The 24,928-nt window shown below is 44.0% G+C and overlaps 1 long non-coding RNA gene across 1 annotated transcript; it reads right to left on the reverse strand.

Annotated features, from left to right (window-relative positions):
- Window positions 1–5,453: 5,453 nt before the first annotated feature.
- Window positions 5,454–10,590, reverse strand: LOC140725904 (uncharacterized). Its single transcript, XR_012098507.1, has 3 exons — window positions 10,405–10,590; window positions 9,130–9,244; window positions 5,454–5,558 (listed from the first exon to the last, which is right to left on the reverse strand). It is a non-coding gene; the product is annotated as an uncharacterized lncRNA (long non-coding RNA).
- Window positions 10,591–24,928: the final 14,338 nt, after the last annotated feature.

The following is a 24,928-nucleotide window of genomic DNA, read 5'->3' on the forward strand; positions in this document are numbered from 1 at the left end:
ATTGTACCATGGAAAGCATTCTGACAGGCTGCATCACTGTCTGGTATCGTGAGGCTACTGCACAGGACCGAAAGAAGCTGCAGAGGGTTGTAAATTTAGTCGGCTCCATCTTGGGTACTAGCCTACAAAGTACCCAGGACATCTTCAAGGAGTGGTGTTTCAGAAAAGCAGTGTCTGTTATTAAGGACCTCCAGCACGCAGGGCATGTCCTTTTCTCACTGTTACCATCAGGTAGGAGGTACAGAAGCCTGAAGGCACACACTCAGCGATAAAGGAACAGCATCTTCCCTTCTTCCGATTCCTGAATGGACATTGAACCCTTGAACACTACCGGACTTTTTAAATATACATTATTTCTGTTTATGCACGATTTTTGATCTATTCAATATACATATACTGTAATTGATCTATCTATTTATTTATTATTATTGTTGTTATTTATTTATTTTCCTCTAGATTATGTATTGCATTGAACTGCTGCTGCTAAGTTAACAAACTTCACAACATATGCCGGTGATAATAAACCTGATTCTGATAATTTGGAATGAACTAGTCTTAGTAATGGCAATCTCAAAGAGAACCTGATTCTTGTACAATCCCATCTGATGGTCTTTAAGGGAAGAAATGTACCCTTCTTACCTGATCATAGAGTAACAAGGCACGGAAATAGGCCCTTTGTCCTAACATCCGTCTAACCAAGATGCCCGCAGCCTTTGTGTTGCTCTCTATGTATTGGTCTAAGAGTCTTTTAACTGTTATTTTACCTGCCTCAACCTCTACCTTTGGCAGCTTGTTCCATATATGTCCCACCCTCTGTATGAAAAGAGTTGCTCCTCTGATCTTTCCTCTATCACCCTAAACCTAAGCTCTCTCATTTTTAATTCCCTTTCCTTAGGAGAAAAAATGTGCATTCAGCCTATGCTTCTCATGACTTTATATACCTCTAGAAGGCCACCTGTTGCTCTCCTACATTCTAAAGAATAAAGTCCCAGCCTGTCCAACTTCTCCCACAGGTCCTCAAGGCATGGCAACGTTCTCATAAATCTGCTGTGCATTCTTTCCAGCTTAATGAGACCTTCTCTTTTATAGGGTGACCAAAATTGTACACAATATTCCAGGTGCAGTCCTGCACAACTGCAACATTCAAACTTCTATACTCAGTGTCCTGTTTGGTGGAGTGCCTTCTTCACCACCCTGCCTACCTGTGACAACCGGTGCAGTCTGGCCTTCCCACAACTCCGAATTATTGACTCTGAACTCTTGCTCTTGGTTCTTGCATGGCCTTACAACCTACTGTGTTGTCACCACCACTTTCTTAAGGAAAAATATAGGAGGGATGTGTGATAAGTACTGGTGTTGCCAGAGACAACCAGGTGCCAATAAATGTATCTTAATAAAGGTGCAGTCGGTGTGTTATTGAGATACCAGGGAACTACTGCACATGTAACCCATTGGGTGCACAGTGGGATAGCTCAGAGAGCTGATCAAGTCAAGTCAAGTCAAGTCAAGTCACTTTTTATTGTCATTTCGACCATAACTGCTGGTACAGTACACAGTAAAAACAAGACAATGTTTTTAAGGACCATGGTGTTACATGAAACAGTACAAAAACTAGACTGAACTATGTAAAATCAAAACAGAAAAAAACTACACTAGACTACAGACCTATCCAGGGGACTGCATAAAGTGCACAAAACAGTGCAGGCATTACAATAAATAATAAGCAAGACAATAGGCAGAGTAGAGGGCAGTAAATTGGTGTCAGTCCAGGCTCTGGGTATTGAGAAGTCTGATAGCTTTGGGGAAGAAACTGTTACATAGTCTGGTCGTGAGAGCCCGAATGCTTCGGTGCCTTTTTCCAGACAACAGGAGGGAGGAGAGTTTGTATAAGGGGTGTGTGGGGTCTTTCATAATGCTGTTTGCTTTGTGGATGCAGTATGTAGTGTAAATGTTCGTGATGGCGGGAACAGAGACCCCGATGATCTTCTCAGCTGACCTCACTATCCGGTGCAGGGTCTTGCGATCCGAGACGGTGCAATTTCTGAACCAGGCAGTGATGCAGCTGCTCAGGATGCTCTCAATACAACCCCTGTAGAATGTGATGAGGATGGGGGGTGGGAGATGGACGCAGTAAGTAGAGACGCTGCTGGGCTTTCTTTGCTATGGAGCTGGTGCTGAGCCGATGCCTCTCAGCTCCAGAGACCCACGTTTGATCCCAATCTCCAGTGCTGTCTGTGTGGAGTTTGCACATTCTCTCTGTGACCGTGTGCTCCAGTTCCATCCCACTTTCCAAAATGGATTGGTTGCTTAATTAGCCACTGCAGTTTAGATCTAGTGTAGATAGGTTGAGAGGGAATCAAGGTAGAGTTGATTGGAATGTGAGAGAGTTACCGGGAAATAAACGGGGAATGGGATTGCACTGTGAGGCAGCATAAGCTCAACGGGCTGAGTGACCTCTTTGCATTTTTTACAAGTAGATAGGATAATTACCTCATCTGTTATCCCCCCTTGTTTCCAGTCCTGATGAATTGTCTTAGCCTGAGATGTCGACTGTTTATTCCTCTGCAGAGATACTGCCTGACCTGTTGAGTTCCTCCAGTATTTTGAGTGAATTTGCTCTGGATTACCAGCATCTGCAGGATTTGTTGTGTTCTGAATAATTATAAACTGCTGTTGGCTTGTGTTGTGGTCAGTGAAACCATGTTGAAGCTGACGTCTAGACTGAAAATGGGAACATTTACAAATATATACCCCTAGTTAGTCAAATATTTGCACCTAGTTTATCTAATGCATATTTTTAAGCTCCCATCTCGGTTGTACGCGTAGCTGAAGAGCATCTGGCAGCATCTACCACTAGTTAAACTGAGCTCAAAACATTGGGCTGCTCACTTCACTGGGGGGAGTGACAGGAGTTGAAGAGTCAGCACAAAGCCAGTGGAATTTGGATGACCTCGCGTGTACAGAGAGTTCAGTGATGGTGACTGGCCAGTTTAAAGACAAGTCCAGTTTATTATAGGCACAAGTACAGTGAGGTACAGAGGCAATGCAAAACTTGCAGCAGCACCACAGTTATGTGGGTGCAGGCAATAAGGCACAGGATGCAAATTATACATCACAAAACAAACCAGGAAACTAGACGCTGGGGCAAAATAAAAAGACAGAGACAAGTCCACAATAATGCAAGAGGTGGCCCATCGTGTTCTACTGCTGACATAAGGTTAGGGTCGTGTAGGTCAGCTCAAGAACCTGATGGTTGTAGAAAGGTAGCTGTTCCTGAACCTGGTGAATAAACCTCAAAATGACAGACAGGCAGAGCGTCTCAACAGCAGGGTGGTTTTACAGTGATAGCAGCAACCAGTGTGATTATAAATTGCAAACCAGAATCTGGTCTCAAGTATAAACTCTGTCCTTCAGCTCCTACAGTATCATAGGAGGAGGAGGAGGAAGGGGTGTAGGGTTATGATGGAAGCTGAAGACATTCAATCTTCCTCATATTGGGGGAGATTTCTGAACTGGACCTTAGGCTGACAGTTTAGAGAGAGTGGACTTGCTGAAGTTAACGCTGACAGTCGTCAGGATAAAGATGGAAACTAACATCATGTTATTGCCCAGGGAGAGACTTGCAAGTTGAAAGTTTACAAGGTTTACTTGGAAAGATTTAGCTTTTGGTGAACCTGATCAAATGACAACTTACGTTGAAGATGTTGGTGAGGCCTAATTCAGAGTATGGTGTGCAGTTTCAGTTACCTACCTGCAGGAAAAATATAAATAAGCTTGAAAGGGTACAGAGAAAATTTACAAGGATGTTGCCAGGTCTGGAGAACTTGAGTTATAAGAAAAGATTGAATAGCTTAAGACTTTATTCTTTGGAACATAAAAGATAGAGGGGAGATTTGATAGAGGAATACAAAATTATAAGTGATATAAATAAGGTAAATGCAAGCAGGCTTTTTCTACTAAGGTTGGGTGGGACGACAACCAGAGATCATGGATTAAGGGTGAAAGGTGAAAAGTTTAAGGGGAACATGAGGGGAAACTTCTTCATTCAGAGAGTCGTGAGAGTGTGGAACAAGCTGCCAGCACAAGTGGTGTACATGAGCTTGATTTCAACGTTCAAGCAAAATTTGGATAGGTGCATGGATGGTAGGGGTATGAAGGGCTGCAGTGCCAGTGCAGGTCGATGGGAGTAAGTAGTTTAAATGGTTTTAGCATTGACTAGATGGGCTGAATGGCCTGTTTCTGTGCTGTGTTTTTCCATGAATCTATGACAGTCTGTGATTCCATTTCTGAATTACTTCTTCACTGGATTCAAGGACATTTTCAACTTCTCACTGCTACGGGTGTAAGTTCCCACTTGCTTCAAAAAGGCAACAATTATACCAGTGCCTAAGAAGAATAATGTGGGCTGCCTTAATGACTATCGCCCGGTAGCACTCACATCGACAGTGATGAAATGCTTTGAGAGGTTGGTCATGACTAGACTGAACTCCTGCCTCAGCGAGGACCTGGACCCATTGAAATTTGCTTATTGCCACAATAGGTCAAAGGCAGATGCAATCTCAATGGCTCTGCACACAGCTTTAGACCATCTGGACAACACAAACACCTACGTCAGGATACTGTTCATCGACTATAGCTCAGCATTTAATACCATCATTCCCACAGTCCTGATTGAGAAGTTTCAGAACCTGGACCTTTGTATCTCCATCTGCAATTGGTTCCTTGACTTCCTAACCAGAAAACCACAATCTGTGCAGATTGGTGATAACATATCTTCCTCGCTGATGATCAACATTGGTGCACCTCAGGGGTGTGTGCTTAGCCCACTGCTCTACTCTCTATATACATATGACTGTGTGACTAGGCATAGCTCAAATACCATCTATAAATTTGCTGATGATACAACCATTGTTGGTAGAATCTCAGACGGTGACGAGAGGGCATACAGGAGTGAGATATGCCAACTAGTGGAGTGGTGCCACAGCAACAACCTAGCACTCAACATCAGTAAGATGAAGCAGCTGATTGTGGACTTCAGGAAGGGTAAGACGAAGGAACACATACCAATCTTCATAGAGGGATCAGAAGTGGAGAGAATGAGCAGTTTCAAGTTCCTGGGTGTCAAAATCTCTGAGGATCTAACCTGGTCCCAACATATCGATGCAGTTATAAAGAAGGCAAGACAGCGGCTATACTTTATTAGGAGTTTGAGGAGGTTTGACATGTCAACAAATACACTCAAAAACTTCTATAGTTGTACCATGGAGAGTATTCTGACAGGCTGCATCACTGTCTGGTACGGAGGGGCTACTGCACAGGACTGAAAGAAGCTGCAGAAGGTTGTACATCTAGTCAGTTCCATGTTGGGCACTAGCTTACAAAGTACCCAGGACATCTTCAAGGAGCGGTGTCTCAGAAAGGCAACGTCTATTATTGAGGACCTCCAGCACCCAGGGCATGCCCTTTTCTCACTGTTACCATCAGGTAGGAGGTACAGAAGCCTGAAGGCACACAGTCAGCGATTCAGGAACAGCTTCTTCCCTTCTGCCATTCGATTCCTAAATGGACATTGAATCTTTGGACAGTATTTCTGTTTTTGCACGTTTTTTAAAAAATCGATTCAATACACGTAATTGATTTACTTGTTTATTTATTATTAATATTATTTTTATTTTATTTTTTTATTTTTTCTCTCTGCTAGATTATATATTGCATTGAACGGCTGCTGCTAAGTTAACAAATTTCATGTCACATGCCGGTGATAATAAACCTTTTTCTGATTCTGAATTCTCTTTGGCAAGGATGGCAATCATCACCTAGCCCTGGACACCATTTGCCCTAATACAGTACCATTTATTTCAATGGCGTGTTGCCACGTTAGACTTAAACCTGAACCTCGCAAAGAGACAGTCCAAAAAGATCCGTAGAAGTATTCCGAGGATTGATTGATGGGCATGGCCACGATTTAACATCTGCTACTTTACAGCTTGACGGGGGTAAATTGATCGCTCTGCAATGACAGGCCAGAGTGTTTAAAACCCAACTAAATTTAACCACTTTACAGAAGAATCTGAACCCTGATGGAAGAGGCAGCGATTAGCTTAGCTTATTCTTTGAGTTGCAGGCAAACAGTCATACGCCGTGAATCGAGGACAGCATGGATTGAAATTGGAGGGTTTACATGCCTTGATCCCAACCTCATGCACTGGAACGAGACCGAGTGTTGTCCCACATGTAATTGATATGCAGCCACATCCTGTTAGGGATTAAATTTGCATCTGAGTTCATGGGATATGAGATGCAAGAGTTGCTGTGACTTTCAGCCAAGGAATTACAGCTGAATGCATTACATGATGACAGACACGAGTACCTGGAGTGGAAAGGTTCCCTTCTGACTCCTCAATAAAAACAAAGACCCCTCATTTCTTTACTGTGGAGACAGGGAAAGAGCGGAGGATCATCTGGCAATGGATGGCTACTCAAGAGATTTCTGTCTGCCCTTACAGTTTGTGCTTGTAGAGGACAGTCTATCTGCCTCAGAAAAATATGTTTGTCAGGCCCAAGAAACTAAATTAGCAACAGAGCCAAGGCTAATTCTCACTGATTGATCTGTCAGCCACTGTCCCTTGGTTGCAGTTTTGCTGCTGAGTTTCCGAAACATGAAGCTGTAAACATTTCCAATATAGCGCTGCAGGGTGGCAGTACAGAGGGAGGATTGCACCGTTGGAACAGCAGTACTGAAGATGTGCTGTGGAAGGGATATTGCTGTGGGAGCCATACCCCCTCAGTAATACCAATCTTAAGGGCATCCCATCTTTAATGCTCATTCCCAGACAGTTGACACATTTGTCAATGGATTATGGTACTTGATATCAAAAGGGAGACATGAGACAATTACAAGTTGAAGAACCTTAGCAGCATAATCAACAAGTTGGAAGTCAAGAACTAATTGTGGGAGCTAATACATTAAGATAGGAGAGGGAAGGGATAAATAGGATTACTTTAATTACCAGTAATAATTAAAATGGGAGGACAGAATTGATATTCGTAAGTTTAAAGGGAAGTTTGAAGGAGAGAAGTGGTTTGAAGGTGGGCATTCCAGTGCACAGGACCTGGAGATAACTGAAACTCTGCAGTGGGGTGGAATGTGCAGGGCCGTGAGAAGCTACACGTGGGTGAGGCCCACAGAGTCAAGGGGATGACATGCAAACTCCACACATATGATACCTGAAGTCAAGATTGAATCTGAATGCCTGGGACTGTGCGTCAGCATTGCTGCCTGCTCCATTGCCATGTAAATCTGAGGTACACAAGGGGCCAGGATTGGATGAGCTCAGCATTCTCAAGGAGTCGCAGAGCTAGAGAGATGCAGAGGTTCAGTCCTTCTCAAAGAACAATTACCAGCTCTGTAAGCCAAATGGTCACAAAATTTGCCTCTAGAACTTCCAGCAGCTATGGTGAATCCACCCCCTGTCACTCTCGCTGTCTAATTGTAACAAAATGGTGTTGGTCAAGGAGCGGTGTCTGTAGCACCGAAGGTAGGATCACCTGTTTCCACAGATCAGCAACTACACAGATGTGATCATCCTTATACCGACTGCAGCCTTCCAACTGCACTGACAGGTGTTGGCTCTGTGGGTAGTCGCCTTGCCTCTGAGGCACAGGTTGTTGGCTGCATGGTCACCGAGAGAGTTCAGCACTGCTGGAGGTGCCATCGTTCACATATGTAGACATTAAACCAAATGGTCACTTGGCTCCTCTGTTGCCTCATAAACAACTCCATGGCGGTGCAGGCTCGAAGGGCCGAATGGCCTACTCCTGCACCTATTTTCTATGTTTCTATGGCACTATTTCAATAAATTCTCAACTGTGGTCTGTCCAATGTTCATCTTTCATTGTCCAGTCATGAATTCATTGCTGTTAGTGGGATCTTGCTGTGCAGGACCTGAGTGCCTGCTTCCTGCCTGACAGCACTTCTCAGCCTGATGTGCCTGGTGGTAGCCAGTGACCCAGAAAGGCTCATTCAGTCAACGGGGCCTGTGAAATGGCCATGGGGCTCAAATGTCAAGGCACAATCCGTGCAATCAACACACGACGCTCTTCCTCCCAGCCAGTCATCCGCGGCATTTGGAAGTGATGACAGACAGCAGAGCTGGGATTAAACTATGGCCTGGAAACATGCCCCCTACTGGCTCTTCAAACACTAGCAGAATAGGATTATGACACCAACGACGATGACATCTTCCATTGGGAAAGGCCTCTGAATCGTCACATGACCCCGCACCAGGGGGTTACTTGACGTCAGGACAGAGGAGGGCAGATGACCAATAACCTGGTCAGAGTGGCAGGTTTTAAGGAATGTCTTAGAGAGAAGCTGAGGGAGGGGATTTCAGAGCTTTCTATTTTAACAGCTCTACTCTGCCAATACTTGAAGTCATAGGTGCCAACAGCAGAGAAATTGCATTCAGGGGTGATCAAAGGGGTCAGACTTGGAGGAGAATGGAGGTTTGTGGGGCTGGAGGAGGTTAGAGAGGTAGGGAGAGAGAAGGCACTGTGGACATGTCTGAAAGCAAGGATGAGCATTTTAAGCTTGAGCCACAGTTAACTGGGAGCCAGTGTAAGTCAGTCAACATTGGGGTGATGAATGAGCTAGAGTTGAAGGTGGACAGCATGATCTGAGGTTTACGGCGAATAGAAAAATGGGAGAGAACTGGAGGTACCAGATACTCCAACCAGGGCCAGATTAAGCAAGTGTGGGGCCTGTAGCATATGTTATAAAAGGGCCCTAAATTTTAAAAACATGCATAAGTATTAAAACATAAATTATTTACTTGCATAGTAAAGTAATTCAATTTTTTCATTTGCTATACAGCCAGATAATACGACAAATGTCTGACACTTCAGTAATAGTATTACTTACATGTAGGTATCAATTTCAAATGTCAAAAGTAACAAAACTACAATTTAAAAGTTACATTTTCTAGATTTAGCATGAGCAAATTTGTTGATGATACTGGAAATGTCTATTTCACGCTGAAGTTTATGTTCAATGCTCATTAGAGTGAGATTGTTCAATTTGTTTTCTCATTGTGCTCCTTAGTTCATTTTTAAAATATTCTGTCAACTTACATGCTTTTGATATCACAAGTTGGTCTCTTCTTTCTTTTTCTTCCTTCACTTTACATTTTGCACTTCCAGAAGCATAATGACGAACAATATCTCTGGCTCTGTTGCTCATTGCAATCTGCAAAAAAAAATTAATGAAATATGCATTTAAAAACAAATAGTTTATGTTACAAAATCTAAGTAGCGGTATCAACAAAGACTAGTGAACAATAACAAATTTATGTGACTGTAGTGGCTATGAGCACGTGTGGATCACATGCACTCAACATGGGATCAGAACAACTAGGAATAGTGTTCTGAAAATTGTCTGTGTAGTTGTTTATTGAAACTTATTTCAATTGGGAAATACAGGTTGAAACTCACAGTCTAATCTGATCTTGTCTGTTCCTGAGCTGGTTCAGACTACCTAAAACCAGGAATACAATGAGGAATCATGAACTGGGTCACTTAAAACTGTTGAGTCGCACAACCCTTGTCGCAGGCTCACCGCGGCAGCGCACGCTGCAGCGGCTGGGGAGCGTGGGAGATAGTACAAAGGTCACCACGACACAGCGAGGAGCCAACACACGGGCCTGTGCACACATACCATGCAGCTCCCCTGACATGAAAACAACAGCGTTGCCAGATCGTCATGAGAATACGGTGAGATGCCGATTTCACCAGACTGCAGCTTGCAAGCATTTAGTGCGGGGCTCTCGAAAATGTGGGGCCCGTAGCATATGCTACTTTTGCTACTAGGTTAATCTGGCACTGACTCTAACCAATAGCAGATGGTTTAGGTTCTTAAATGAGTGTCATTGTGACTCTATATGGGAGGACAATGAAACCCAAGCACGTAGATTAAGTAATGCTGCTACACTACACCCTCAGGGTTGACCTGAAATCTTCAGAAACTATAGATGTATCTTCAGGACACCGTACCAAGCAAATTCTAGAAGAAAAATAATTGAAAGCATTCTGAAATAAGATTTTATTATTATATTTCACTAAGTTGGGTCATTAAGATCCCCTTGTGTTACCGTGGGTTTGTGAATGAGATGATGTGACATTGAACTTCAGTGGATAATCTCATGAGGATGGATGGACATCAATGGAAAGAGTGGGCCTGATGTGTGAAACCTGACTGCTGTCTGGTAGGATAATCTAAATAGAAATATACCCCAAGTATCCCTCTGAAAGAGACCCTGATGATCTTATAGATGATGATAAGTAATAATGGAATAATAAACACACTAGGAGAATGAGCATACTGTTCATTCATGGTCACAATGGACTCACCTTCCAACTCTCGTTCTCTGTGTTCGAGCACCTGAATGGAATGATACAGCGACAGGCTGAGAAGGACATTGGTCTCTGTTGTGAGGGTTCTCTCTTCTCCGAATGCTGCATCATCGTACAAGTGGCAGATGGGATCTAACATCCAGAATTGATGCTTGGTACTTGCTGACAGCTTCCAACATCATTTGCACTGAAAATCAAAAACTACATTCACTGTAAATCTGAAATAATGGCAAAAAAAAAAGACCTGGAACATACTCAGCAGGTCAGGTAGTATCTGTGGAGGAGAAACAGTTTACATTTCTATTGAAGACCTTCAGCAGAATATTAAGTCTACAACCTGAAATGTTGACTCTTTCACAGTGAATCTTTATTTTAATAAATCGTAAAGTTTCCAAATAATTTCTCTAAAACTTGTTTGAAGTAACAACGTTAACATCGGTTTAGTTTTTTTAAAAAAATGATTGAAATGTTTTCCCACTGTTTCTGAAGATCCTTAGAAACCCTAGCAGGAGAGCATGAGTGGAAAAGGTTATCGATAGCATTGGCTGTGAGACGGCCATTGGGGTAGTCTGAACTGTGGCTTTAGTAGCTTTTTGCTTCCCCACCAGCTTACAACAGTGTGGTGAACTACATATACCTGTCTGAACACCCCCCCCCCCCCCCGCTGACTGCTCCTGTGGCTCCTCCCACAGACCCCTGTATAAAGGCGATTGGAGGCACTGCTTCTCCCTCAGTCTCCAGGATGTTGTGTGATGGTCTCTAGCTACTGATAGTGTCTCTTCCAGCTAATAAAAGCCTATCTCTCGCCTCACATCTCCGAGAGTTATTGATGGTGCATCAAACAGAACCCCACCAGTGAAACCAGGCGGGTGTTAGCAACTGTACACTGGAACAGAGTAAGTTTATCCTTGGTTGGGTCAAGCAAGATCCAGCTCAGCAGCAAAATGCAAACTGCTGGAGGAACTCAGTGGGTCAGGCAGCATCTGTGGAGGAAAAGGGATGGTCAATGTTTCTGGGTGAGACCCTGCACCAGATCATTAGTCTTCGCAAATCCTGATGCAGCGTTTCAACCTGGAGTGTTCACTATACCTCTGCCTCTGCCTGTCAGGGATATCGGTCTGGGAGAGGATGCTCAGAGAGCGGTGTTGGTCACAAAGTGTGGGGAGCCTTTGAAAAGCTGCACTGTGCAGCTGCATTAGCCCTCTGCGAGGTGAAAATGTAGGTGACTGAGTTAATAAGTTTACAGATGACACAATGATCGATGAAGTTCTGGAGAGAGAGGAGGAAACTGGAATGTGGACTTAATTGGCTTATTATTTTTTACATGCACCAAGATAGAGTGAAAAGCTTTTCTTGTGTACTGTTTGTATAGGTCAGGCAAATTGCAGTGGGTCTAGGTACTTACTCGGGCAGGGGTTGATTCTAGCCACAGCCAATCTCTCAGAGCACTTCATCACAGTAGGTGTGAGTGCCACTGGGCAATAGTCATTGAGGCAGCTCACCCTGCTCTTCTTGGGCACTGGTATGATTGTCGCCCTTTTGGAGTGGGAGGAACCTCCAACTGCAGCAGTGAGAGATTGAAGATGTCCTTGAATACTCCCACCAGTTGGTTGGTACAGGTTTTCAGAGCCTAACTGGTTCACCATCAGGACCTAACTCTCAGCAAGGGTTTACCCTCTTGAAAGATGTTCTGATGTCAGCCTCCAAGACAGAGATCACCGGGTCACCACATGCTGCAGGGATCCACACAGGTGTAATTTTATTCTCCCTTTCAAAGAATACATAAAAGGCATTGAGCTCATCTGAGAGTGAAGCATCACAGACAATCACGATGCTATGTTCTGTTTAGTAGGAAGTAATGGCACGCAAACCCTACCAGAGCTGATGTGCATCCAATTCAGTCTCAAACCTCAATCGGAAATCTTTTTTTTTGCCCTTAAAATAGCCTTCCATAGGTTGTACTTGGACTTCTTGAATGGTTCTGGATCACCAGTCTTGAATGCCATAGGTGTGGCCCACAGCAGACTACAAATCTTCTGGTGGCTTTTGGTTTGGACGTCTGGTACGTTCTCAAAGGCTCACACTCATCCACGCAGATCTTGATGAAGTCAGTGACAACTGTGGCATATTCATTCAGATTTGGAGATGAATCCCTGAACATTGTCCAGACCACAGGTGATATAGTGGTGGTAGTTGTTCAGAGACTTTTTTTAAACTGGGCTGATTGAAATCTTCCACAATGATAGGGATCAGGTGTGTGGTTTCGTGCTTGCTGATTACGTTGCTCAGCTCCTTCAGTGCCTGCTCAGGGTTGTCCTGAGATGGAGTGTACACTGCGACCAGGACGATGGCAGAAACTCCTCAGCAGATAAAATGGATGAAATACGGCCACAAGATGCTCCATACTGGAGAAGCAGGACTGTGACAGAACCACTAGGTTTGTGCACCATGATGAGTTAATCATAAAGCGTACACCAGCTCCTCTACCTTTAAAAGACTCAGATGCCTGTCTTTGCAGAGAATCATGAAGCAATCAAGCTGCAGCGCTGTGTCCGAAATTACAGGAGATAGCCATGTTTCCATGAAGCAAAATACACAGCAGTCTCTGATGTCCCTCTGGTACAGCAATCTTGTTCTGAGGTCTTCAGTTTTACTTTCTAGGGACTGTACATTTACCAGCAGGATACTCAGGAGTGGGAGTCTAAAGCTTCTGCAGACTTTAGACCTGCAGACCAAAGCGCTGTGCCCAGTTCCGTTTGCTTAAAAGGGAACTGCACTCACAGCCCATATTTGCCATCTGAGGTTCATTGATTTTTGAGTATCGATAGATTTCTTAAATGCCTTACAACAATGCTGCTTACTGAGGTACGTACCTATGGCTGTGACTGTGGTTTTCAGCTGTAGTAGTCCTAAATGGGAATATCTAATGATTCTCATCGGAGCTGCATGCAAACTCTATAGACCTATAGAATTTGAGCAAGTGTGAGGTGTTATACATTGGGGAGTCAAACGTAAGGTGAAAGTATACAGTTAATGGCAGGACCGTTAGCGGCCTTAATGTACAGACAATTGATCTTGGGATCTTGGGTCCAAATCCGCAGCTCACTGAAAGTTAATGAGTAGATGAAGAAAGACTATGCCTTTGTAGTACAGGGCATTGAGCATCAGAGTCAAGAAGTCTTGATATATTTTGGTTAGGCTGCATTTGGAGTATTGTGGCAATTCTGTTTTGCCCGATCACAGGAAGGATATGGATGCTGTGGAAAGGGTGCAGAATAGGTTTACCAGGGTGTTGTCTATAAGGAGCGGTTAGACCAACTAGTGTTATTTTCCTTCTTGCATTGGAGGCTGACCATGTTTATAAGATATGAGAGGCATAGATAGAGTAAGTAGTCAGAATCTTTTCCCCAGGGTAGATATGTCTGTCATAAGGGGGGCGTTGGGAGCAGACCCAAATGCAAGACACAGACACTGAACTATCAGGAACAGAACTAGGTGTAAGAAGGAAGCAAGGAAAGTGGGGAAGAAAGGACGCTGGACATGACACAGGCCCTGGATGAGACAAGGATTCCGGGCCTGGGCTAGGACTTGACCAGGATAGCGGAACCAGGACATGGAACTGGGAACTAGGAGCCTGGACTTGGGCTCTGAGCCAGAGATTGGACAAGGTTCCAGAACCTGGGTCTTGACTCAAGCTCAGACCCCGGAACTAGGCAAGGACATGACGAGGCTAGGGTCTGGACTCCTGGACAGGACAAGGGAACCCCAGCACTAGGCTGGGCAAGGTACTCCTGGGCTGGGCAAGGCACATGGACAGGACGTGAACACAAAGCTGTGGATGGACAAGACTGGACAAGACCCCGAAGCCTTGACTTGGTCGAGGAAGAGACAGGAATGCAGAGCCTGGGTCGAGGGTGAGACAGGAACATGGAACACAGAGCTGGGACCCCTCCTTAGAAACAGGATGTAGGGCCAGGACTCACTACACAGAACACAGAGCCGGGAACCCTCCTTGGGTACAGGATGTGGGGCCAGGACTCATTACACAGCATGCAGAATACGACGAGACGGTTACCAACACTAGGTAGCGGCAAACAGCCGGACTTACCGAGTGAAGGCGTGGATACAGACAGTTCCCAACACTAGGTAGCGGCAGACAGCCGGACTTACCGAGCGAAGGCGTGGACACAGACAGTTACCAACACTAGGTAGCGGCAGACAGCCGGACTTACCGAGCGAAGGCCTGGACACAGACAGTTCCCAACACTAGGTAGCGGCAGACAGCCGGACCTACCGAGCGAAGGCGTGGACACAGACAGTTCCCAACACTAGGTAGCGGCAGACAGCCGGACTTACCGAGTGAAGACGTGGACACAGACAGTTCCCAACACTAGGTAGCGGCAGACAGCCGGACCTACCGAGCGAAGGCGTGGACACAGACAGTTCCCAACACTAGGTAGCGGCAGACAGCCGGACTTACCGAGTGAAGACGTGGACACAGACAGTTCCCAACACTAGGTAGCGGCAGACAGCCGGACCTACCGAGTGAAGACGTGGACACAGACAGTTCCGAACACTAGGTAGCGGCAGACAGCCGGACCTACCTAGCGAAGGCGTGGACACAGACAGTTCCCAACACTAGGTAGCGGCAGACAGCCGGACTTACCGAGTGAAGACGTGGACACAGACAGTTCCCAACACTAGGTAGCGGCAGACAGCCGGACCTACCGAGCGAAGGCGTGGACACAGACAGTTCCCAACACTAGGTAGCGGCAGACAGCCGGACTTACCGAGCGAAGGCGTGGACACAGACAGTTCCCAACACTAGGTAGCGGCAGACAGCCGGACTTACCGAGCGAAGGCGTGGACACAGACAGTTCCCAACACTAGGTAGCGGCAGACAGCCGGACTTACCGAGTGAAGACGTGGACACAGACAGTTCCCAACACTAGGTAGTGGCAAACAGCCAGACTTACTGAGTGAAGACGTGGACACAGACAGTTACCAACACTAGGTAGCGGCAGACAGCCGGACTTACCGAGTGAAGGCGTGGACACAGAGACAGTTCAAAACAATGAAAGACAGTTCTTTATTTTGCTCCAGTGGTTGAACTTCACAGCAGTGAAGGTAAGGCTCCAGGCGAGGCGAGGCGAAGGGAAGGGATACAGACAGGGGGTTTGGACAGGAACAATCCAGCCTCAGGGTAACAGCAAAGATGGCCTGGCTTACCCAATGGAGACAAGGACAGGAAGGGACAGATCCAACCACAGGGTAATAGCAAAGACGGCCTGACTTACCCCACAGAGGCGAGGACAGGATATTAACAAGACAAACCATCAACCACAATCGAACCCAGGGCCACTTATATTCCCGGCCCTAAGACGAGAATCAGGTGTCTGTGATTAAGCCCAAATGAAACAAGGGACAGCCGGAAGATCCGGAGTCTGGAGTTCGCGGACCGGACCGTGAACCAGAACGCGGACTTCACGGACCGGACCATGACAATGTCAATTATTAGAGGATATGTATTTAAGATGAGAGGGGGAAAGTTTAAAGGAGATGTGATGGGCAAGTTTTTTTTTGAACAGTGAGTGGAGGGTGCCTGGAATGGGCTACTGGATATAATGGTGGAAGCAGATATGACAGTGGTGCTTAGAGAGTGAATCTGTAGTGAACAGAAGAATATTAATCATGTAGAGGCAGAAAAGAATTAGTATGACACAGATGTTATGATCTGAAGGGTCTGCTCCTGTGCTGTACTTTTCTATGTTCTTCATAAATTGGGAACGTGGTGATTAGCCTGTATCCTCCTTCTGTAATTTAATGACTTTGTAAATATTGATTTGCTAATGAATACATTCCACAAGCTTCTTCAACTAGTTGGAACTGGGAACTTTACAATTTCAGCCCTGTCACAGGTACTCAAAGATACATTTCCTAAATGGAATAACCAATGTGATCCAGGCACAGAATTTCTTTAAGAGTTCTGGAGCTCATTCGCTTGTTCCACTGGGGCCTGTGGCCTGGACAACAGGGCAAGTGCCACATTGTTGAAGCTTGAACTCACACAGTCATTTCATTAGCCTTTGATCTTGTACCTTAAGTGCAGTTGGTGTTTCGTTAGCGGTTTCAGTTAATCATGAGACTGAGTCAGCATCAAAGCTAATGACGTTGAATTTAATCCTAGGTCTTTGTGGTTAAGGCATGATAATTTATATAATTTAAGGCTGCATATTCAACTTACTCAGTGCATTTGGTAATCATATACTTAGCCTGTGACTACACAACTGCAGTGGGCTGAAGATCACCTTCCATTTCAAGGACGGTATTTGAAACTTGAATGAGTCGAAACTTACACCAAGGCAACAACAACAGAAGAGGCAGCCCAAAGTCACGGAGTCATTTGGCCCATCTAGTCCATGCTGAAATATTGTTCTGCCTAGTCCCATTGACCTGCACCCAGACCATAGCACTCCAACTGTTTATCCGAATTTCCCTTAACCTGCATCCACCACTTCTGCTGGCAACTTGTTCGACACTCTCAAAATGTAACACCTCAAACTTGTCTGCATTGAATTTCATCTGACACTTTTCAGTGCATTCTTCCAGCTGGTCCAGATCCCCCTGTAAGCTTTGATAACCTTCCTCGCTGCCCACTACGCCCCCAATCTTGGTGTCATCCGCAAAGAGGGTCAAAGCTTTTCCCCCTGTGGATATTGGCTAGAGCAGGTAGATTCTCAAAGGGGAAGAACTGCATTTGTATAGAACCCTTTCCTTCCCTTTGAGAACATTCCAAACTACTTTATATAACCAATAGGGTACTTTTGAAGACAAGTTGCTGTTTTGATGTTGGGTAAGGAGAAGCCTATCTGCGTACAGCAAACTCCCACAAATAGGCATCTGATAATGACCGGGCAACTGGTTTATTCATAAATATGAAAGGAGGGGCCGTGTATTGACAAGAAATGAGGAGATCCTTTTGCCCTTGCACCAGAGAGTTGTGTGCGATCTTCTGGTGGGGCAGATGATGTTTCCCTGTAACACCTCATTGAAAATACAGCACTTCTGACAGTGCAGCACTCCCTCAGCCCTCAAATGGGGTATTAGTGGAGATGCTGGCTTCAGATCCCTGGTGTGGCTCTTGAATCTACAAAGCTACATAAAGAGAAGTGCTACATGGAGTATCACAGCTATTGCCTGTTTTAAATTGCAAAGAGAGGGAAGGATTGAGCAAATAGAGGTGTAACTGTAACTGGAGTAGGTAACATTGTTAAGGTAATCTTATTACTTTAAATACCACAAGCATAGATAATGAGACTCTTTTTCCCAAGAGGGAGAAATGAAATACTAGAGGGCTTAGGTTTAAGTTGAACAGGGGGAATTTTAAAGGAGTTTTTAGGTGTTCCATTACTTCGAATACACCGCCAGGGGAGGTAGTGGAAGCAAATATGGTAGCAATGTTTAAGAAGCGTTTAGACAGACACATGAACAGGTAGGGAATGGGGTAAGGTAGACCAGGTGGGGTTAATTTAGATTTGCATCATGGTTGGTACAGACAGTGTGGGCTGAAGGGCCTGTTACTACGCTGTTCTATGTAAAAGATACAAAGGAACGAATTGAAACTGAAACCTGGCTACCCATTCCCATTATTACTCTCTTCATTGCTGGGTTAAAGCACTGCTCCCCAGTGCAGTCCTGCACTAAAAGGCAATGCTGTTGCTGACGTACAAGAGTTTCGGATCCTGGTCATCAGCCATAAAATGATGTAGTCATGAGCTATTCCTCTCAGTAATCTAGCGTTGATTGTTATCAGACCACTGGACTGTCAAACACACCATTTTTGGACAAGACTTTTAAACCTTAAAACTAGTGCGTCTCATGGAAAAACAGGCCCTTTGGCCCACAATGTCTATGCTGACCATTGTGCTGATACCCACATTTTGTCCATAGCTCAGACACATTTGGTCCTTGTCTACTGAACATGAAAAATACAATAGCATTATTTCACAGTTATCTCCTGGTCAGCATTTATCTCTTGGTATCTGTGTGGTATCTTGCTAGGACTAAATCGACAGTAAGTTTCCAACACAGTGGCTGGGATGGTATTTCATTGCCTGTGAGGCGCTTTGAGGTGCTCAGGGATTCTGAAAAAAGGTTTAACTAGGTCAACTCCTACACTTTATATAAGATGTATATAAATACTGTTTCAGTCCCATTTGCTATAGCCAATGGAAGCAGACCATTGCCCTTCTTCTAAAGTCAGACAAGTTGGAAGGGGTATCATGGGTGGGAGGGAGGGGTTTGAAATTTGCGACATGCAATGCATTCATGTTAAAGTTGCAGGATAAAACTAGCTGGGAGTATTTCATTGGAAAATTCTATACGACAGAATTGGTCAGGGCACATTGCAGCACAAAAAAAAAAACCATTTGCCCAGCTCCTGACCCATATACATTTCCCCATAAATAACAGCTGGCCATAAATAGGGCCTGGTTGGGAAGTGCATGCAGACTGTTACTGAAGGTGAAACTGAAGCCGCCAGGACCGCCTTGTTGATGCATTACAGTGCAGCTCACACACTGCACCTTGTACTTTGTTTCTTTACTCTGTACGCAGAGCTATGTCTCTCAGACTGACAAGAAACAATATCCAGCAACACCTGGAGTCCCTTCAGTATTCTCTGTGGGTAGTGCCATGCCCATTTAGTTCATTTCAGAAGCTAACTCCTGAGATCTTGCAAATTGCAATATAAATGCAAGGTCATAAGACCAACATTTTTTCTTAAATCAAAAATGGTCCATCAAAAGAACTTACACTTGATAGAGTCATAGAGCACTAAAGCACAGAAACAGGCATTTTGGCCCATCTAGACCGTGTCATCTATTATTCTGCCTAGTCCCATCTACCTGCACCTGGACATTAGCTCTAGCTAAAATGATATGAATCTTATTGAAAATTCATTCTATCACACCTCTTATTTGTTTGTGCATACTAATTGATACTTTTGATTGCAGCCTTTTGTAATAGGTAGACAGACCTGAATTTTATTAATTTTACACTCAGCCAAATTGACTTCCACTGGGTATGGCATCTCTCTGACCTTCAGTAACTCTTTGACCTCCTTGCCTGCAAAGTGTAGCTAGGAAGTTAGAGATGACTTAGAGGTCAGATACAAGTGTATTAACCCCCTCACAGTGCCATGGCATTTATCTCTGAGTACACCATTTTATATCCGGCTCTAAGATTTACTTCAGCAACCTGCACCCCCTCAACCCCCTCATTTGGGTGGAATCACATACATTAGTTAGAGAGACAAATTCTGTAGCAATTGAAATTGGTTTATTATTGTCACGTACCAAGGTACAGTGAGAAATTTGTCCATACAGATCACTTTGTTACAACTATACATTGAGGTATTGTTACACAAGGTAAAAAGGTGCAGGGTCATAACAAGATAGATGGGGAGGTTGAGTCCATTTTATTATACTGGGGACAATTCAATAGTTTTATAACAGCAGGATAGAAGCAGCCCTTGAGCCTGATGGAACACACTTACAGTTTTTGCATCTTCTACCTGATGGGAGGAGGGAGAAGAGAGAATGTTTCTTGTGGGTGGGATGCTTGATTATGTTGGCTGCTTTACTGAGGCAACACGTGTAGATTGAGTCCAGGGAGGGGAGGCTGGTTTCCATGATGTATTTTGGAGGTGAAAGTGAGTTTTTTGGGGATTCTAGGTGGTGGAAGCTTAGACATCTCACTCCTAATGACAGTATATCTTTACTGTTTTTGAGTGTGCCTGATAAAGCCTTTTTAAAAATCTGAACACATTTAAGTCATCAAAATTATTCTTCAAATGGTGATAAAGAAACTGTTTTAAATGAACTCTGGTAGTTTAATTGAAACATAAATATGAAGTAAACTTGTAATCATTTAAGTTGGACATAGAAATAGGACGTAGGATAGAGAAAATGAATTTAATTTACAAACAATACTGTGCAAAAGTCTTGGCCCACAATGTTCTGCCGACCATTATATCCTGCTTCCATAATAAAACTCCACCTTAAATTCCCCCATATAGCTGTCTAGTAGTCTGTTAAATTTCACTAGTGTATGTGTCTCCACCGCTGACTCAGGCAGTGCATTCCACGCACCAACCACTCTCTGAGTAAAAAACCTTCCTCTAATATCTGCCTTTCACAAAGCCATGCTGACTATTCCTAATCATTTCATGCCTCTCCAAATGTTCATAAATCCTGCCTCTCAGGATCTTCTCCATCAACTCCAGCAACTGCTAGCCTTATAATCTTCTAGATCTCTATGTCATATATTTGGGATGAACACATTGATATTCCCACTACAAAGCAATTTTTTGTGTATATTAAGAGGAAAAGAATTTTTAAGAGTGCACATTCATTTTTTCTTACATTTGAGTTTACTAAGATTCCTTTTTAATCTGTGAAGTATCCCATATTCATTCATTCACGTATATATAGCTATGGTACTTAAGACCTTTACACAGTACTGTATTCGTCAACATAGAGCAGAGAGTGAGTTTGTAAATCTCACAGGAGCAAAGGATGTTGGGAATGGTGAGTGGAGCACCATGGGAGGGGTTGGCGGAGAAGGAGTGCCAGGGGCGGGGGGGGGGGTGGTGTGGATACAGACACACCCAGCCCTGAGGCACCAGGCAAGGTCATTTGATTCCAAACAATTGGCTTATTGATCATTACAGAATGTCTTCCCGGTGCTTCCCACTCCCTGCACTCTCCCTTCCCCTTTTCCCAACAATGATTCCCTTCTCCCTGCCCCCTTCCCACTGTCAGTCCACAATAGACACTCATATCAGAATCAGGTTTATCATCACTCAGATATTACATGCAAATTGTTTTTTTTGTGACAGCAGTACAATGCAATGCATAACATTACTGCAAGTACTGTGCAAAAGTCTTAGGCACCTAGCTGTATATGTGTGCCTATGAGTTTTGCACAGTACTGTAACTCTGAAACACATTGTTTATTCACTACTGCATTGTTGGGTATCAATTAAGTATTGCTAAGTATCAATTTTTCACGAAACAAGAAATTTCTATATATACTATTTTTGTACTGTTTTGAAACTTGCATGTTGCCTAATTTGTCACCTTCCTTTTATTTTTATCTCAGATCTGACTTGGCAGTTTGAGTTGTCCCCATAGTTAAATTTCAAGGTTAGCACAGCCCTTAACCCTTCCTGCATCACAGGCTGGAAGTCTGCTGTTAGACATGGGATTTTGAAGGTTTCAAGCCAGACTACTAAATATGCAAGGTATTTGGGAATAGTGTTACCTATTTCTGAATGTTTTGCTGATAATTTTTGGTAGGTCTAAGTTAACTGATGTTTATGACCATATGATTTTTTGAGATGTACTCTTAAGCCAATTTTAATCATTTCACCATTGATGGCAATGCCAAAGCCTCACACACTCTGGGAATTTCCCCGCTAATCCTCCCCACTGCTGCCATCAGGTAGAAGGTACAGGTGCCTCAGGACTCGCATCACCAGGTTCAAGAACAGTTGCATCCCCTCAACTATCAGGTTTTTAAACAAAAGTGGATAACTACACTCGTTCTATTTTCGGTGTTCCCACAACCAATGGCCTCTTGTTATTTCATGCTCATTATTTATTTATATTTGTATTTGCACAGTTTATTGTTCATTGAACAACAACACACAAAATGCTGGTGAAACACAGCAGACCACGCAGCATCTATAGGGAGAAGCGCTGTCGACGTTTCGGGCCGAGACCCTTCGTCAGGACTAACCAAAAGGAAAGATAGTAAGAGATTTGAAAGTAGTGGGGGGAGGGGGAAATGTGAAATGATAGGAGAAGACCGGAGGGGGTGGGATGAAGCTAAGAGCTGGAAAGGTGATTGGCGAAAGTGATACAGAGCTGGAGAAGGGAAAGGATCATGGGACGGGAGGCCTCAGGAGAAAGAAAGGAGGGGGGGAGCACCAGAGGGAGATGGAGAACAGACAAACAACTAAGTATGTCAGGGTTGGGGTAAGAAGGGGAGGAGGGGCATTAACGGAAGTTAGAGAAGTCAATGTTCATGCCATCAGGTTGGAGGCTACCCAGCCGGTATATAAGGTGTTGTTCCTCCAACCTGAGTTTGAACTCATTTTGACAATAGAGGAGGCCATGGATAGACATATCAGAATGGGAATGGGACGTGGAATTAAAATGTGTGGCCACTGGGAGATCCTGCTTTTTCTGGCGGACCAAGGAACAACACCTTATATACCGGCTGGGTAACCTCCAACCTGATGGCATGAACATTGACTTTTCTAACTTCCGTTAATGCCCCTCCTCCCCTTCTTACCCCATCCCTGACATATTTAGTTGTTTGCCTGTTCTCCATCTCCCTCTGGTGCTTCCCCCCCCTTTCTTTCTCCTGAGGCCTCCCGTCCCATGATCCTTTCCCTTCTCCAACTTGATATCACGTTCTCCAATCACCTTTCCAGCTCTTAGCTTCATCCCACCCCCCTCCAGTCTTCTCCTATTATTTTGCATTTCCCCCTCCCCCCACTACTTTCAAATCTCTTACTATCTTTCCTTTCAGTTAGTCCTGACGAAGGGTCTCGGCCCGAAACATCAACAGCGCTTCTCCCTATAGATGCTGCCCGGCCTGCTGTGTTCCATCAGCATTTTGTGTGTTGTTGTTGTTTGAATTTCCAGCATCTGCAGATTTCCTCGTGGTTGTTGTTCATTGATCCTGTTTACAGTTACTATTCAATAGATTTGCTGAGTATGCTCACAGGAAAAAAGAATCTCAGGGTTGTATGTGGTGACTCATATGTACTCTGATAAATTTTACTTTTGAACTTTTTTGAATCTGGACACTTTGATATTCTGATTAAGACCTTTATCTTCCCTGGGTTTTGTCTCCTGCCCTGTTTTCTCTTTCATGTCCTGCTATCAAATTTCTATTTGAGAATCATTTCTTTGAAGAACAATTTACTACATTGAAGACAGTTACTTTTGTTGTTGGAACACTCAAACATGATGTGAAGGACTGACAGATACTAATTATCACTGTGGTTCAAATAAACACAATACTGAACCAATCACTGCATGTGTTAAATTGACAACTATAAAAAGGTCACTTGTACTGCTTGCAATGGACAATAATGTTGTGTTTTGTCCTTCGCTATCTTTAGTTACCTAAGGCTTACCTGAACATGCCTCCAGCTTTCATCAACATCAACTGGAAAGTGCTTACTTTGGCTTCAAATCCCACGGCATAATTCCCGGTAGGATTTTACTTAATCAATTGGGCAGCTGACCGCCAAATCCCATGTAACCTGGTGGACAATTTTCAAACAGAGGTATTATTTTTCATTCTGTCCCTCTTGGCATATATGATGGGCAGGGGCTCAAAAACAATTGGTCTCTATTCCAGACATCAGGGATTTCATGCTCAAGTGTAAAAATATCTACAGCTGCATTAACTAATGCTAGCCAGCAGATACACACAAAACACCACCTTCCTCCAGTACTGGGAACTGTCAAACAGAACTTCTTCTGGACATAGAACGAATTTGAATCAACCCAAAGAGCCTGGCAGGAGACCCAAAGGTCAAGTTTTAGTAATAAATAAGACATTTTGGGCATAACCTGGTGTAAGCAGAAAAAAAAACAGTAAACAGATAGATAGATAGATAGATAGATAGATACTTTATTCATCCCCATGGGGAAATTCAACATTTTTTCCAATGTCCCATACACTTGTTGTAGCAAAACTAATTACATACAATACTTAACTCAGTAAAAATATGATATGCATCTAAAATCAGCCTCTCAAAAAGCATTAATAATAGCTTTTTAAAAGTTCTTAAGTAGTTTATTTAAATACATTGAGTCCTAACCCCGGCACTTTAACATATCTTACTCCTGGCGGTTGAATTGTAAAGCTGAATGGCATTGGGGAGTATTGATCTCTTCATCCTGTCTGAGGAGCATTGCATCGATAGCAACCTGTCGCTGAAACTGCTTCTCTGTCTCTGGATGGTGCTATGTAGAGGATGTTCAGGAACATTTTATTTTACTGCCCGTAACACCGCTGGTCTTTAGGACAGTAATGAAGGTCCTCCATCCCTGGCAGTGTTCAGGGCTGCCATCATCATGTCAGTTGCTTCCCCTCGGTTTTCGCTACTCTCAGCCATACAAGTCCTGCGTGGAGACTCAGAATACTGTCACACTCAGATGTAGAAAGATTCTTCATTGCCGTTTCCATAACAGTTCTGTTTTACCAGTGTGGGTTGTTAGCCCTGAGCCAAACCCCTTGATGCTGGAGGACCAGTGGACCACTATTAGTCTGTCCTCTACCCTTTGACCTGTTTGGCATGGGTGACCCTACCATAAAAAGAAAACATTAAGCCCTGACTCTAGCCAACGTAGCTCTCCGGGTCATTAAGACATGCAAGCTTCCAAACCACGACAAGTAGTGATCCTCTTGGAGGAGTAAGGAGTTAATCTTTTCA

The sequence above is a fragment of the Hemitrygon akajei genome, chromosome 4, assembly GCF_048418815.1.
Source record: "Hemitrygon akajei chromosome 4, sHemAka1.3, whole genome shotgun sequence".
Taxonomy (NCBI): Eukaryota; Metazoa; Chordata; class Chondrichthyes; order Myliobatiformes; family Dasyatidae; genus Hemitrygon; species Hemitrygon akajei.